Here is a 13,675-nt window from a genome sequence, read left to right on the forward strand (position 1 = left end):
GTCCCTCGACATATGACCCTCCTCACCACAACCATAGCAAACTTTCTTTGTGAGGGTACACTCATTGGCGTAGTGCCCTGGCTTTCCACACTTGTAGCATGTTTTCGCCACCTCACATTTTCCATGATGCTTCTTCTTACATTTGTCGCACCATTTCGCTTCACCTCCACTTCCCCTCGAACCAGACTTCGAGAACTTGTTTTTCTTGTTGGACCCTGAAGTTCCATCGAACTTCCTCTTTTCACTGACATCTATTCTTTCCAGACCCTTTTCCTTCTGCTGGGCCTCCACATTCTTAGCTGCACGAACAGCCGTTTTCAGAGTAGTTGCCATCTTGACTGTTGGACCAAAGTCGGCAGGCAGTCCATTAGCAAACCTCTCAATCTTGGAGAGTTCCGTTGGCACTAGGTACGGAAACAATTTCATCTTCTCAGTAAATGCAGTAGCATAATCCTCTATGCTCATCTTCCCCTTCTTCAAGTTTTGGAACTCATTGTTCAGATCAATCAGATCTATCTCTGAACAATACTGCACCCTTAACTGTTCCAAGAACTCCTCCCATGACATTTTCAGGGCTTCTCCTCGTGGCATAGTATCTGCCAACAACTTCCACCAACTCAAGACTCCAGTCTTCAGTTGTCTAACCACAAAGACGGTCTTCTGTTTGTTGCTACAGTCTCAACTTTCAAATACCATCTCCATCTCGGAGATCCAATCCATTATCTCAACAGGCTTTGGGCTCCCAGAAAGACTTGGCGGTTTGGCGCCCAAGAAATTCTTGTACATACGCCCATCCTTGTTGTTTCTCCTTTCTGGATCGTTCCTTCGTTCCCCTTGAGTCCCAACTTGACTCATCATGCGACTATTGTTCCCTTCCTCCGATTGCTCGGGAATCAATTCAGGTTCCTCAATAGGTATGATAGGTTCATCCCTATTATTATGCAACATTTGTCGCATCTCCTCCCTTTGTTTGGCTAGCATAGCCCGAATCATGGCTTGCACCGCAGCCATTGTTATTGATTCTGGTGCTGCGGCTACAACAGGTATTTGCTCAATTACTGGCGGTTGATTCCTGTTTTAATCTGCGTTTCCAACACCACTCCTTGTTCTCACCATTTTGATCTACACACCGAATAAGGTGAAATTAGATCCTCATTCGCAATAGATATTCGAATCATCCTTATTACTCTGAAACATTTACATGCTAGTTCTAATATCGTAGATGCACGCTTAGAATCCTACACACATAAGGTTTCCAGATCCGGTCGGCAACAGACTGTAGATCCGAACAAATAATATCATATATGGCAACATATAACATTTAGTACATAAAGCATTTTAGGCAACTTTCCTAAAATAAACTAGTGCTCGTGTCTAAAATCCAACAGACACACATCTCAACAATCCATTTAGCATTCTAAGTTTAAGTCTAGAAATCCTACAAATTCCTAGTTCGCTTAAACTAATGCTCTGATACCAACTGTGACATCCCCAAAATCTCGGCCAGAAAAGACCGATTTTCATTTATGCTTTTAAATAATTTCAGAGTAAATTCTTTTGATTTGAAAGAATTGCGGAATTTGTTCCCAAAACAAAACATGATAAAATAATATTTATCAAAGCATTTCATCAAGAGATGCATTTCATTATATAATCAAAACTCGGGATGTCATGTTCCGATACAGACCATAAAGCATAAACGATAACATTACAAGTCATTCAACAAATATATACATATATACAGACTTGTAAACAAAACAACAAGATGATCCATCCATCTTACGCCCTTGTGCCACTTCCTGTAATACAAATAAAACTGAGTGGGTCAGGCTTGGGAGCCTGGTGAGCATATAGGGTTTTCAACCCACAATAAATAAGTTATATTTAATTTCACCAACCAATCACTATCCCGATTACCCATTCCCGTTATCCTCACTTTACGTCCCTAAAACAACAACTATCTCAAGGGACCTAATCTAGGATTTTCATCGGGATGGACATCACTGTTAAGGGGTTTCCTCAACAATAGATATCCTAAAGGCAACCATGAGGGGGATAGAGTACACCGGTGAACACATCGTTCACAACACCTACATGTTATGAACCTGCTAGCGTTCCACTGGACTATCTAGAAAGAGTCTGTGGTCGTTATCCATACTCCCCTGAATAACTAGATCAACAACAACAACAACATCGAGGCCTCTCATCTGTTTATTACACACCAACTATCTACCCATGTTCTACCCAACATATTAGTAGATAAGAATATATATTTTCATACATAGTTAATAACATGTATATCATTTTCATTCAATATATATATATATATATATATTCCACATAACAGATGAGGCATACCACATAACACGTATTCCATAGAAAACAATTCAGATCTATGAGATAGAATAAAGTGAATATCCATTCATGCATACAATCACAAAATATACACATAACAAGTATATCACATAAAATACTTCATAGTTACTCGTTAGAAGAAAGTAACTATACCCTCACACATATAAACCACAATTTACTTAATACACTCAAACCGCACTTGTATTATTATCGTGTTTATGAAAGGTAGTATACACTCACTTGATCAGAAGATGATCGGACAGCACTACGACTTGCAGAAGTAGTAATCCACGACAGATCTGGAAGATCTCCACAAAAATCTAACTTCTCGCGGGCAGAGCTTCGGCTCGGGAACCGCACTTCTTGGGATCTTCGGGATCTCGGGACTTGCCTCGGGGCTAGAGAATAATATCGGGGCTTTGGGGTATTTCTGGCACGCAAAACGATGCAAAACGGGAGAGAGAAGAGAAGAAATTGGCAAAATAGCCGGCTGCCTTCGGATCCCTTTTATAGAGGCTGGAGCCTTGGAGTACGCGGGACGTACTGTAGTACGCAGCGCGTACTGCTTCCGAAATCGTCACTGCATGCGTCATCCGAAGTGTCGACACTCTCGGAGTACGCGGGGCGTACTCGCGTACGCGGGGCGTACGTCGGATCGGACTGGTGACTCCCCCTACGGATAATGCCGGATTTTTGATTTAAAAATAAATACAAATTAATTATCAAACTTCGGAAATTCATATCTTCTTCATACGAACTCTGTTTTCAACGTTCTTTATATGCACGAAAAGGTGAGACTATGCTCTACAACTTTCGTTTAGACTCCGTCGGCTAATTTTGATTTATTTTTATTATTTATTTTTAATAGGCCGCGACAGAAAAACTTCGTTATAAATTCATAACTTCTTCGTTTGACGTCCGTTCTCGCCTAACTTTTTATCGCTTCTATACCAACAATGAGATCTTCGATTCTCATTTAGATTGTTTCGGCTAAAAACCGCTCGATCTCAAATCGAGTATTTCAGGCTACACACCGCTAAGTCGAAACTTCGATAAATCATAACTTCCTCATACGAAGTCAGATTTGGGCGTTCTATATATATTCAGAAACCTCGTTTCAATTACTACAACATTAACCGAAGATATTAAGTTTATTTTACACTTAAATTTTGACGCTTATTTTTATTCTTAATTAATCAGACCACATAATTAAGCAATTAAGCACAAAACACATAATACTCAAATAATACATTCTTATTATTTTAACCTAGACTATCACATTGCTAAAAATGGCAAGCCCGGAAACACAGGCGTTACAGTATGTCCTTGAGGTCATTGAACAATCCAATCATGACTTAGACATATCAAAATTTTGTGTTAATGATCTTGATTCATGAGGCCGTGATGAAAGTGAAACCCAATTTTTTACCAATTAAGGAATTGACGGGGAAATATGTTCCAGATTTTCATGAACCATTGTTTAAGTACCAAAAATTTCGATACTCCAAATCATATTCTTTCGTTTTGAGTGGTCTTGATCAAATGTTCGAAGCCTACAACATTTATATCCCAACAAGATCCAGTTACAAAATTTATTTTATACATATGATTTCCATGTAAGTATCAATTCTTATCCTTTGTCACTTTCAAATATTTTCCAAAGCATACTTGTCACTGACTACACTGGTCAACAAGTGATTTCTGCTGCAATTACACACCTTATGTTAAGGATCAAATGTAACGAAAATTTTGAGATACCCACGAAGCCTTGAGAAAGAAGCCCTTCGAAACTTCTCTATAAGTTTTCGATTGTAATTCACAGGAAACCACACAAGCATTGGATTATCTCTCTTGATAATTAACGAAGTAACCTTTTCCTAGGGTTTAACTGCTTTCGTGTCAAAATTTTATTTTTGACATCACATATCCAAATTTTTCGTAAAAATTGATTCTTATCTTATTTCATTGGCACACTGTACTCACGAAATCCTTGAGGTTCTGAGTAATACCAGCTCAGGCTGAAGATTTCGCAATACTGGCAAATGACTTCGTTTATAAGCCCAAAAAAGCCCAACCTCCATGCCGAATGTTTTTGATCTTATCCACTTGGTACTCACGAACAGTTTTGATGTAACTATTTGGCAACTTATTCCGAGTTTCAAGGTACTTTATCTGACATGGCGTGTATAACGGCTAGTGGTGCGATTTTCAAGGAAGGTCGTAGCAAACCCATTAATGAAAATGTTTAAAATTCTTATGGGGTTACATATAAAAGGAAATTCTTTTTCCTTTGATCATTACACTCTTAAAAACTCTCCGACGAACAAAAGCCCTAATTCTCAATTTCTTCAAATTCTATTCAAGAATTCAACAATGGCTGCTACTCAAAATACCTCTATTGACGAAGATCTTTCACAACCAATCATGAAGATCCAAAGTACTAATTACTAGGTTGAGGGTGATATTTCATTATACCCTGAGGAGTTGAAGATGCTGATAGTTTCTCTTTAAAATTCTGGTCTTGCTGTTGTTATGTTCAACTCGTTTGCAGTTCCGATAACATGGTTATCCATGGCTTCTTCAACTGGTTCCTACAGCAAGGCTACAGATGTGATTACTTTTAATCTTGTGAATGAGAAACAAATCCATCTAACCAAGAAGATGTTCACTCAGTTCTTGAATATACCAAATCTCCACCATTCTTCAAACCAAACAACGATCAGATCATGTTTATGTTCAACAAGATGGGACATCAACCCCCACTCACAAAAATCCGTGACTTCAAGAAGTCTGGATTACCCTGTATGTGGAATTTCTTCTTTGGAATTTATCTTAGGTGTCTAACTAGTAGAAGTGTTGGTCTCGACAAAGGAAGACTTGAAGTCTATGTAATGGTATTGGGATTATACTATGATCTCAGTCTTGATTATGCGACTCAATTGTGGAAAGAGTTTGTGAAAAGCTTGGAGAATACTAATATGGTGAAGGGTATTTCCTGTGCAAGGTATTGGAGTCTCATTCATGAGAAAATTTACGAAAAAGAGGGAATTCAAGTTCCTGATAATGAAGAAAAGGTGGAATTTACAAAGTATCTCTTTCCGAAGTCAGTTGAGGATGATTCGGAAGTTTTCCCTACAATTACCAGAATTCCAGATGGCATGTTGAAGAAGGTTGCTCCAACAAACACAGTGTTGGTAAACTATTTGAAGACTATCAACCCTGATGTTGAAACTGGGTGTTGCTTGAACTTGATGCAGGGTCTTCAAAACAATCAAAGAAATCGAAAAAGAGTGATGGTGCTACTCTTGTCTCTGAAAGCCATAAAAATGCTAACATTCCAAAGAAAAATGATTCTGATAAAGTAAAGGGTTTGAAGAAAGATGTGATAGAGAAGCAGGTGATTATTGTTGAATCATCGAAGGAATTAGTACATTCAAAATACGGTATTTTGAAAAGATTGAGGAAGTTATCTGATGATTCATATTCATTCATAAAAATGCCATTGCAAGGAGATAAAATAAAACAAAATCAAAATTTTATTTATTTATTAAATGTAGAAAAAAGTTCTTCCTCACAATGCAACTTTAAATGAAAACTATGCTATTAAATATTTCCTAGCAATCTATTATAACTCCTAAGCAGCAGCTCAAAAATCTGATCTTCGAACCATGCGATTGAAATCCGTCTTCGCGATCAGATACACCATACTCTTCTTTTAAGCTTCTTTCCCTTTGCTTGATCCTGCCAAACAACAAAATGCAACCTAGTCACATCATGTATTAGGAATCAACAATTAGGAACATAACAGAGTTAGATAGTGGACTTACCTAAAGCAGAGTGAAACTTTTCGATTCTTCCTACTCTTAGATCTTTCAGGTAGTTAGGGCAGATTCGCAACCAATGCCCCTTCGTTTAGAAATAGAAACATATGGACTCTTTGTGTCACACCCTTAACCCAGACGGCAGAAACGTCCGAGGGCTCACGTGACTTAAATTGAAATATCATCACAATGAGTATATATGAAACATAACACATTCATCACCAAACATTACATAGTACAACTGGCATTGTTTACATGAACTGGCATTGGAAATAGAAACATGTTGGTGAGTTCATAAGTATGTTTGATGTAAAATAGTTTATGTCATTTGTAAAACCCATAAAATCCTATATTTTCTATAATAAAACTTTTCATGAAAATGTTGTGATGATCCTGTAAGTATATGCGTGAATGATTTCAAAACATGTATAAATGAGAAGTTTTGCATTATAGTTATTGAAAGTACAAGTGAATAAGATTGGTTTCCCTGGAAAACCCGATGTTTTCCAATAAAATATTATGATGTTTTGTATTATTGCATCGTCACAGTGAATGAATATGATTTCCCATTATTACTTAGATGGAATTGGATCTCTATGTGAGTCGTTATAACCATGCATGATAATGACTAGATCGTTTGTCTTGGTATTCTGATGAACACCGAAATTGATTTTAAGATTTTGTCACCTTAGACTGGCCGAGTCTAACTGTAGCGAATAGCTTGGGCGTGTGGAGTCACCTCCGTATAGATCTATACACAAACTTTCGCTCTCCCTCCAGTAGACTTTGATTATAACTACAGACTACGACAAACACTTATTGGTGTCGCCCGTTATTACTCACTTACTCCAAATGAACTTGATTAACCTTGATTAACGACCTGATTTTTGTTTACTTGAATAGAAGGTAAGCCGAACAGACGAGGAGAAGAGGACTATAAGGCCCTAACAATTACGTATGTTATTTAAGGCTGTCGAGTATACGAAAGACGTGCTGGCCCATTTTGCATAAGATTTATTTGGACCATACTAGCAATGCTAATGGGCCACTGAGGCCCAATAGCATGTAAAAGCCATTGAGGGTCCCTTAAGCATGTAATTGCGTCATAGGAGGCCCAATAACATGTATTATTTATGTTAGGCCCAAAAGTCATGTCACAGGGTCACGAATGCCCAATAAGCATGATTAGAATCTTTCAAGCCCAACAATTAGAATGTTTACTTGTTTTATATAGTATCAGTGTTGCAAAATTGTTTAATCAATATGTCGTAACAATCACCAAATTGTTTTATAACGATTCATAGATTTAAAAAATATAGATATTTTTCTATTTAACCCACAATTTATAAAGTTTTATATTTCTTGACCTAATTATTTCATTATTAACATAATTGACTAAAAAATTAGTTTGACCAATTCAGACCCCTTAGTTTGGTAAAGTTGGCAAGTTTTAGCCTTTTTTATGAAAAATGACATATTAGGTCCTTCAACCATTTTTATTGACATTTTTGACCTAACCACTTAGTTAAATGATATTTTAAGCCCAAAATTTTATTGAGGACAGTTTCAGCCCCTTAGTTAAAAGATTTTCATTTAAATCCACACTTTTCACAAATTTTACAATTTCTACCAAAAATCCAAAATCTTGGCATTTTTAATCCCTTTTGATAAATAAGGCCATTTTAACCCCTAAAATGGGTTTATTTACGTTTATAGCCCCTGTTTGGCGAAAACTTTTCATTTCAGTTGTCACACCCCAAAACCGGAACGGCGGAATCGTTCGGGGGTGAAGGACGTCATGTACAGTATCAAAACAATGCAAAGTAGTAAAAAAGCAACAACATCATCCATTGCATTAATAATATAATTTCATACAAGTGTGTTCGGTCAAGTTATATAGACACCAAAAATATACATCAAAATAAAAGAGGAGTCTTGAACGAGCTCCATCTTCTCAAAAACCCGGCACCGGTACCTGTCTACTGGTGACCTAAGAATACATGTTATTTTGAAAGAGTTTATCAGCTTTAAAGCTGGTGAGATCATATGTATATTAGTGTATGTGTTTGTATGAAAGCATTTGTATGATGTAATGTATATGTTTTGTAAAGTTAGTATTTGTTTGAACACTCCTAGAAAACCCTATGTTTCCTACTAAAAGTAGCCTTCCACCAAGGCATCTAGTATCTCTGTGTGTGTCTCTTGTAAGAGTGTGTATTTTCCCAAATCCGACTATCATTAACCAAAAATATAGTTTTTACATTACCATGCATCGTGTGAATGTTCACGAAGTGAATGTAATGGGAAAAAAATATTATAGTAATGTAGTGTTGTACTAACTACTTTAAACCAATTGTTATTTAAAGTACCATGTGATCGGCCTGTACCCTGCTACCGACTCAATAGATAAACGACAATGTAAGACGTCGTAAGAAATGACATTTGGCACCCGTAGACTTGCAAGTTCCACTGTAGCGAGCAGCAAGGTGTAGGATAGTCAATCTAGTATAGATCTATACACAAACTCATACGCTCCCCAATTAAGGATATTATGGATACAAAAACGGTCATGAAAGGTAGTGTCATGCCCATTTTAGTGGCTCACATAACTGTATTAATGTATATATAATGTATGTGCTAGCTGTATTGTGTGTTCTTTCTCTGTCTAGCCTATATGTTTTGTTTCTCATCATAGTATCTATTGTTAGTTTCTCGTCATAGTATCTATTGTTTGATTCTCATCGTAGTATCTATTGTTTTTTATTGACTCATGTATCAACTTACGCTTCGTACGTTTCATTGTTCTAGTAATAGTATTAGTATCTCCCTAAACTATACCTATTATAGTTTACTAGTAATGTTGTTTGTATATATGAACTTGTTTGTATACCCTTGCTACCCAAAGGTATTGTACCGAATGAAGTAAGCTTTTATATCTATATACATATATATAATATATAACTAGGATTAAAACGATTTTCGGACAGATAACACTGAAACCCTAAGTCCACAACCAAACAAGGAACAGGAAGTAAGGTGAGCTATCAGTCCTAAGTCCTTTCAATCCTACTTATATAACTATATCTATATAGATACACATTTAACAGAATATAAGTTTAAAAGAGTTTAAGTATCAGTAATTTACATGTGAAAGATTTGATAAAAGCATTTGATATGTAAAAGAGTTTGTAAAACAGTTTGAAGTAAAACAGTTTGATAACACATTTTGAAAAGTAAGAATACCACTTGTTTGGTAGTTATTAATCACATGTGATTGATATAATAACTATAATTTTTCAACTTGTATCCCCCCATAATAGTATTTAAAAACATTTAAAAGGTTAATTAATGGGTATGAACTCACCTGTAGTGAGTGGTTTGGATGAACTGATGATATAGGATTGCTAGGTGTCAAGTGATGACTTGTACACACACAATGATCCTCGTTAACATATAATAACACATAAATGTATCCAATTAGTCTTTAAACAACTAATTAACAAAGTTAAGACACCCTAGGACATGTAAAACACCTTATATAAGTGTTATAAGTGCTCTGGATTGCATCTAAGTGTTGTAGGACATTGCTATTGAGTTTAGGGTTCAAGGGAAACCCTTAGTGGAGTTTACGGTTTTAAGACCATAACTCATTGAGTTTACGATCGTAACCTCATGAGTTTACGGCCGTAAACTCATGCTTCTTTGACCATGTTTTCTTTTGAAGCTGTATAAGTCCTTAGAAGCATTTCTACTTGAAGTATAAGCCTATGGAAGTAATTAGGGCACCATTTCACTCCTAAATGGAGTTTACGGTCCTTAGACCATTTTCCTTTGGGTTTACAGACATAATCCCATATGGTTTATGGTCTTTTGATGTTTTCAAGCCCTTAACTCATCAAGGAAGGGATCTATGCAAGTTTCCAAGGCTTAGGAGGGACTAGGGCACTCTTTGGCTCCCTAATTAGGGTTTACGGTCCAAGAACATCTTGGACCGTAAACACCTTGATCTTGGTGTTTCTTGGGTGATTTCCTTATATATGGAAGTGTAACAAGCCTTAAGTTACTCTAGGATAGAAGTACTTACAAGATTGAGGCTTGAAAAGGTGCTAAAAGTCCAAGAACACTAGTGTGTGTTCTTGGTGTTCTTGGTGAAACTTGATGATCTAACCTTTTGGAATGATTTCACGGATGGAAGTGTGTTAAATCACTAGATTAAGTAATATATCAACTTAATAGGGCTAGAAACACTTACAAGTTCAAGATCTTGAAGAATTGTTGGTTGATACTTGAGAGAGAATTGAGTTTGGATCTTGAATTTGTGAAAAATGGTAAATAATGACTAAGTGTCATATATATACCCTCAATTTAGGGTTTACGGCCGTAAACACCTTTTTTTAGGCCGTAAACTCCAAACTCTTGGAGCTTTGGGGTATTATTGTTGCACAATAAACCCTAGAGCATCCTCTCTCTTGATATCTCCTAAAGTGCTAATCCTAAGATACTCAAACTTATTCCAAAAAGCTTGAAAATTAGCAGCAACAGTTCTAACTTCTATTGTACAGAATATAAATTTCGGGTTGTCACATCATTCCCCCTTAGAAGGAATTTCGTCCCGAAATAAGAATTTAAGCAAATAAGTAGTTAAAAATAACTAAGTAAAAAGACGAGGATATTTCAGTTTCATCTGATCCTCACGCTCCCAAGTGAATCCCGGTCCTCGCTTGGCGTTCTAGCGAACCTTCACTATCGGGATACGACATTGCTTCGTTTGCTTGACCTCCCGGTCCATGATCTCTTCAGGTTCTTCCATGAAGTTGAGGCTCTCATTGATCTCGATCTCGTCAAGTGGGATTACTAGAGTCTCGTCGGACAGACACTTTTTCAACTTCGAGACGTGGAAGGTAGAATGTACGTTACTGAGTTCGCGTGGGAAGTTAAGTTTGTAAGCTATATGGCTGATTCTTGCGAGAATCTCGAAAGGACCTATGTACCTTGGATTTAGCTTTCCACGCTTTCCGAAGCGTATCAAGCCCTTCCAGGGTTAGACCTTCAATAGGACACGGTCGCCCACCTAGAATTCCAACGGTTTCCTTCGTTTATCAACTTAGATTTTATGTCGGTCTCTAGAGGCTTTCAATCGTTCACGAATCTGAATGATCTTCTCTGTCGTTTCCCTTATGATCTCTGGACCTGTGAGAGTGCTATCACGAACTCGTCCTTTAGCTAACTGGGTATCACCCACCTCAGCCCAGCAAAGAGGGGATCTGCACTTTCGGCCATATAGGGCCTCGAATGGAGCAGCCTTTATGCTCGTGTGATAACTGTTGTTGTAGGAAAATTCGACAAGGGGTAAATGAGTATCCCATGCTTTCCCAAAGTCGATCACACAGGCTCGCAACATATCTTCCAAGGTTTGGATAGTTCTCTGACTTTGTCCGTCGGTCTGTGGATGGTAGGCTGTACTTATGTCCATCCTAGTTCCTAAGGAACTTTGTAGCAACTGCCAGAACCTCGAAGTGAACCTACTATCTCTATATAAGATAATGGATATGGGAACACCGTGCAGTCGTACAATCTCCCATATGTAAGTTCTTGTAAGCTTCTTCATCTTGTCTGTTTCTTTGATCGGCGATGATGACCCATATGGTATCAAGTCCACCCGTTGTCTTGGGCAACTTCGTTATAAAGTCCATAGTTGTAACAACCCGATATTTTGATTCTATGTAATGACTTAAAAAGCCAAGTATTGTAACCACTTTTGAAAATAATGAAATTAACTTTGAAAATAAAAATGTACAAAAGTCTCTATCTGGTTACCTACTATGTTAAATATCATTAAACCGTGATCGTACATAAAAAGAACGTCCAAATCTGACTTCGTATAAGGAAGTTATGATTTTTCCAAGTTCGGCATAGCGATAGACAGCTAAAAACTCGAAACAGAGATCGAGCGACTTTTGGCCGGAATGACCTAAATGAGAATCGAAGGTCTCGACAATTGTTTTTCAACGGTCAAAAGTCTGGCAAAAACAGACATCGGATAAAGAAGTTATGGATTTCTAACGAATTTTTCTTACCCCGACCTTTTAATAAATAAATAATAAAAATAATTTCAAAATTTGCCGACATAGTCTAAACGAAAGTTATAGAGCGTAGTCTCACCTACGCGTGGATATAAAGAACATCGAAAACGGAGTTCGTATGAAGAAGATTTGAATATTTGAAGTTTACTAAATAATAAAAATATAAAATTTAAATCACATTTCGGTAATATCTGAAGGAGGAGTCACCGGGCCAATCCGAGTTACGCCCAGCGTACTCGAGGACTAGGCCTTGGATCGTCCACGTCACCCCCTATGCGAGGCTATGCCTCGTCCCATCTGAGCTCCGAGGCAGTCGAGGATGCGGTCACGCATGACGCACATGTACGCCCAGCGTACCGAGGCGGTTCCCAGCCCCTATAAAAGGGATGCGAGGGTTCCGGGGAAAATGCTCATTTCCTCTCATCTTTCTTTCGTTTTTACCTCGTTTTCCGTGCACGTGATATCCCGAAGCCCCGGTTTCCATACTAAGCCCCAAAGGTTGTTTGTGCTCCTGAGATTCCCGAGAATCCCGAGAAAATCCGCTTTCTCGAGTCAAAGTTTTGCTAAATTTTCATCTCGCCTTCTTCGATCTTTCAAGTGAGTTCATACCCATATAAACTACGCTTTTAAATGTTTGATAAATGCTTTTTATACAATATCACGGGGGAAATGCAAGTAAAACACGCGGTTATTATCGTGTATAACTTAACATTTCACTATATAAACTTTTTATCTGTGTAATCATGTGTGATTCATAAACTACTACATGAGTATTCTCGTATGAAATATATATATTTTCAATAACACCTTGTCTTGTGGAAATAAAATGTGTTTATATATATATATCTATATATATATATATATATATATACATACATATATATACAAATCAAATGCTCCATTTTTACATTAGGTATATGTGATCAGTCAAGTCACTTTACGTGTTATACTTTACATAATGAGTGAGCATTACACTAGGTTTAACTATACGAATGAAACACATTTTTAAAAACTATAACAGGTATAGTTAACGAGGAAATCATGAACATTTACATACTAAGAACACTACATCAAAGAGATATTCTCATATAAAGGAACAAATGGACATTTTCATACGTAATTCTGTTTATACTAAATTTTGTGAGACATTTCACGTACTTTTGAGTATGCATTTTAAGTCATGTATTATATACCATAATCCCTTGTAGGGGGGAGCATGATACTTGTGTATAGATCTATACGGGATTGAAAATCCCGCACCTAAGTTGTTAGCTACAACTAGGCCGGCAGGCCTGGGGTGACAAACGTCATAACTTCCAACGCTTAAAGAATGTTGATATAGGCATCCTGTTCAAATAGTATGGTTATAAGACTCACATGGAGTATTAAAAACACATTGATTTACGGGGTTTTTCA

The sequence above is a fragment of the Lactuca serriola genome, chromosome 4, assembly GCF_051521515.1.
Source record: "Lactuca serriola cultivar US96UC23 chromosome 4, Lser_US96UC23_V15, whole genome shotgun sequence".
NCBI lineage: Eukaryota > Viridiplantae > Streptophyta > Magnoliopsida > Asterales > Asteraceae > Lactuca > Lactuca serriola.